The 4548-nt window shown below is 51.6% G+C and overlaps 1 protein-coding gene across 1 annotated transcript in view; it reads right to left on the bottom strand.

Moving 5' to 3' along the window:
- Window positions 1-4548, bottom strand: part of UBALD1 (UBA-like domain containing 1) — a 38785-nt gene that overhangs the window by 30126 nt on the left and 4111 nt on the right. The gene's annotated exons all lie outside the window — the stretch shown is intronic.

Raw genomic sequence — 4548 nt, 5'->3', positions numbered from 1 at the left:
TGCTGCGGCTGGGGCGGTGGTTTGCTGCGGCTGCTCGGGCGGTGGTTTGCTGCGGCTCCTCTGCTGAATCCGTTGAATCCGTCTGTGCTCTCAGATGGCCTGTGCTTCGCCTTTCACCCGCGTTCTTGAGAGGACTTGCCGCGTCCCGGGCCTCCCGCCCTTCCAAGGTTGGCTCGTGTCAGTGATTTGTAACGGTTCTGTTTTCCTCTCGCGGATGTCTGGTGGCGTTCATTGCACACTGTGTACCACCAGATATTGACAAGGTGCAAGAGACAAAAGGGGGCCCCAGAAGGCTTCCTCGCTGACTCTGTGGCCTGTGTGGAAGGGACAGGGTTGTCCCCCTCCACCGGCCATCCCAGAGACAGCCTCTGACCTATGGCCTTGTGGTTTTGGTTTTCCTCAGCCGTAAAGGATGACAAACATACGTATTCTCCTGCCTTGAGGCATGTGTGGAGGGGATCGAAGCTGTGCGGGAAACGCCTAGAGGCCTCCCAAGGAAGGGATTGTGCAGTTTTCGTTTCTGTAGCTGTTCCCTCCCTGTCCAGGTCGCCCGGGCACCTGCAAGCCACCCAGAGTCCGAATCCCCTGGGCAGGGAGGCAGTGAACTGCTGGGTTCCAGTCCCCCTGGGGGTGACAGTAAACCAGGGGAGAAGGATGCCTTTGTTTTAGCCATGTTTGAGGACTGCTCTGAGGCCCTGGGTCCTTGAGTGTGTTGGTTCCACGTAGCCGGGATTTCCAGGACAACCTTGGGACCCTGTGGCGTCTGTCGGGCCTTGTGAGCCCATGGGAGGATTTTCAGCCATTCTACTGGGGAAGCCCCTTGCGTGTGGCTTTTTGTGTGTGAACAGGGCCCACTGTCACTGGCGGTGACACCAGTGACTCCTGTCCCCGTGTTCCGCCGGCTGCAGGAGGGGAGGTGCCCAGCACGGAGGCTGAGACACAAGTGGCCTCTGAAGTCGGGATGTGCGCCCCACCTCCAGGGCTGATGAGCTTGGGGGCCTTTGCTGAGCTTCGTTTCCCGCATGGAAGGTGGGGGCTTTGTCTGCCCCTCTCTCCTTGTGGCCAGCAGGAAAGGGAGTGAAGGTGCTGACCTCAGCCAGTGTGGAGGGAGAGCCCGGTGGGTGCTGTTCCACCTGCATTCTTTCACCTCCACAGCTGCCTTCCCACTTCTCACTCACAGTCTCCTTTTCTTTCTCCTCCACCCCCTCGGCAGCTCTGCCTGCTCCTCTTGGTCCTGAGCATGTGCACAAATGTACACAGCACATGCATGCACACACCACGTGTACACAGGTGCACCACTCTTCTTGAGGCAAAAGAAAAGGCCGGCCCTGCCCCTAGCACTTCCCCAGGCCTGTCCCTTCTTCCTGCCCCGTCAGGGACCTAGAGTCTCCTTCCCGTGTTTCTTCTCCACGTGTGGATACCCATGTGTGAGCCACAGGATTCTTTTTCTCTTTCCTTTTTTTTAAAGGTGTGTTCTTGTTCTGTCACCCAGGCTGGAGTGCAGTGGCGTGATCTTGGCTCACTGCAACCTCTGCCTCCCAGGTTCAAGCGATTCTCCTGCCTCAGCCTCTTGAGTGGCTGGAACTACAGGCACACACCACTGTGCCTGGCTACTTTTTTTTTTTTTTTTTGAGAGAGTTTTTTCCTCTTGTTGCCCCAGCCTGGAGTACAGTGGCACAATCTCAGCTTACCACAACCTCCGCCTCCCAGGTTCAAGTTATTCTTCTACCTCAGCCTGCCAAGTAGCTGGGATTACAGGCATGCGCCACCACACCTGGCTAATTTTGTATTTTTATTAGAGACGGGGTTTCTCCATGTTGGTCAGGCTGGTCTCAAACTCCCAACCTCAGGTGATCCGCCTGCCTCGGCTTCCCAAAGTGCTGGGATTACAGATGTGAGCCGTCACACCTGGCCATTTTTTGTAGAGACGTGGGTCTTACCACGTCACCCAGGCTGGTCTGGAACTCCTGGCTTCGAGCCATCTTGCCTGCCTTGGCCTCCCAAAGTGCTGGGATTATAGGCGTGAGCCGCCACGGGCGGCCTGGATTCTCTGTGAGGTGTTTCCCGTTCTTCCCAGTTGGTCTCGTGTGCTGCGGATGTGGGTTGTTGTCTGCCCCGTGTTGATCAGGTGGATCCTGCTTCTAACTGCTGGGGGGGTGGGTCCATCCTGTAACCCTGCACTGTCAAGCGTTTCCCTATCTGTGAGCATGTGACTGGGTTCCAATTTTTTTTTTTTTTTTTTAAGACTGTCTTGCTCTGTCGCCCAGGCTGGAGTGCAGTGGCGCGATCTCAGCTCACTGCAACCTCTGCCTCCCGGGTTCAAGTGATTCTTCTGTCTCAGCCTCCTGAGTAGTGGGGGTTACAGGCATGAGCTGATTTTTGTATTTTTATTTATTTATTTATTTCTGAGACAGTCGTCTTCTGTCGCCCAGGCCGGAGTGCAGTGGTGTGATCTCTGCTCACCACAACCTTTGTCTCCTGAGTTCAAGTGATTCTCCTGCCTCAGCCTTCTGAGTAGTTGGGATTACAGGTGTGCACCAGCTAATTTTTTTTTTTTTTTTGTATTTTTAGTAGAAATAGGGGTTTCACCTTGTTGCCAGACTGGTCTTAAACTCCTGACCTTGTGATCCACCCGCCCTGGCCTCCCAAAGTGTTAGGATTACAGGCGTGAGCCACCATGCCCGGCCCTAATTTTTGTGTTTTTAGTAGAGACAGAGCTTTCCACGTTGGCTAGGCTGGTCGTGAACTCCTGACCTCTGACCTCAAGTGATTTGCGCGCCCTGGCCTCTCAAAGTGCTACGATTACAGGTGTGAGTATTGCGCCTGGTGGATTCTAATTTTTAATGCTTGATTTTTTTTGTCTTTTTAAAATATAGGGTCTGGCTCTGTTGCCTAGGCTGTAGTGCAGTGGCTTGATCAGGGTTCACTGAAGCCTTGACCTCGGAGGCTCAAGTGATCCTTCCTCCTCAGCCTCCCGAGTAGCTCGGACTGCAAATACGCATCACCATGCCAACTAATTTGTTTTGTTTTGTTTTGAGACAGAGTCCCACTCTGTCACCCAGGCTAAAGTTCAGTGGCACAATCTCGGCTCACTGCAGCCTCTGCCTCCCAAGTTCAAGCGATTCTCGTGCCTCAGCCACCTAAGTAGCTGGGACTACAGGCGCACACCACCATGCCCGACTAATTTTTGTATTTTTAGTAGAGATGGGATTTCACCATGTTGGCCAGGGTGATCTTGAACTCCTGACCACAAGTGATCTGCCCGCCTTGGCATCCCAGAGTGCTGGGATTACAGGCATGAGCCACTGCACCTGGCCTAATTTTGTATTTTTGGTAGAGATGGGGTTTTACCATGTTGCCCAGGCTGGTCTCGAACCCCTGGGCTCAACTGAACCTCGCACCTTGGCCTCCCAAAGTGGTAGGATTATAGGCGTGAGCTCCTGTGCCCGGCCTTGCTTGATTTTTTTTTTTTTTTTTTTTTTTTTTTTTGAGATGGAATCTCCCTCACTGCAACCTCCACTTCCCAGGTTCAAGCAATTCTGCCTCAGCCCCTCCCAAGTACCTGGGACCACAGGTGCGTGCCATCACGCCTGGCTAATTTTTTGTATTTTTAGTAGAGACGGGTTTCACTGTGTTAGCCAAGATGGTCTCGATCTCCTGACCTTGTGATCCACTCGCCTCGGCCTACCAAAGTGCTGGGATTACAGGCGTGAGCCACTGTGCCTAGCCTGCTTGAATTTTTATTGCTTGAAAATCTTTTTTTTTTTTTTTTTTTAGATAGAGTCTCACTCTTTTGCGTAGGCTGGAGTGTCGTGGCATGATCTCGGCTCACTGCCAGCTCTGCTTCCCAGGTTCACGCCATTCTGATGCCTCAGCCTCCCGAGTAGCTGGGACTACAGGCACCCGCCACCATGCCCGACTAATTTTTTGTATTTTTAGTAGAGACGGGGGTTTCGCCGTGTTAGCCAAGATGGTCTCGATCTCCTGACCTGAGGTGATCCATCCGCCTCGGCCTCCCAAAGTGCTGGGATTACAGGTGTGAGCCACCGCGCCTGGCAAAGATCTTGTATTGATCATAGTGTGTGTCTGCAACTAAAATATGCACATCAATTGAAATTAGAATTTTGAAAAATTGTGGATCATCATAAGCTGTGAGGAATTTTTTATGGTTTGAATGGCCTTACTAATATTACAGAATATTACAGTTTTTATCAGTAACAAGTAGAAATACTAAAAAACATTGGAAACATGTTTCTTGAGTAGGTGGGTTCCTTTTTCTCTGGTTAATTCATGCATTCACCGTTGGATATAAGCTATTGCTAAAATGATACAGATTTCAGCCTCAATTCTAGTTCTTTGTTTTTTCTTTTTCTTTTTTCTGAGATGGAGTCTTGCTCTTGCCCAGGCTGGAGTGGAGTGAGATGGTACAATCTCAGCTTGCTGCAACCTCCGCCTCCCAGGTTCAAGCAATTCTCCTGTCTCAGCTTCCTGAGTAGTTGGGATTAGAGGCATGTACCACCACTCCCAGCTTTTTTTTTTTTTTTTTTT

The sequence above is a fragment of the Mandrillus leucophaeus genome, unplaced genomic scaffold (assembly GCF_000951045.1).
Source record: "Mandrillus leucophaeus isolate KB7577 unplaced genomic scaffold, Mleu.le_1.0 Scaffold195, whole genome shotgun sequence".
In the NCBI taxonomy this organism is placed as follows: Eukaryota; Metazoa; Chordata; class Mammalia; order Primates; family Cercopithecidae; genus Mandrillus; species Mandrillus leucophaeus.
This window is presented reverse-complemented; position numbering and strand designations above follow the sequence as displayed.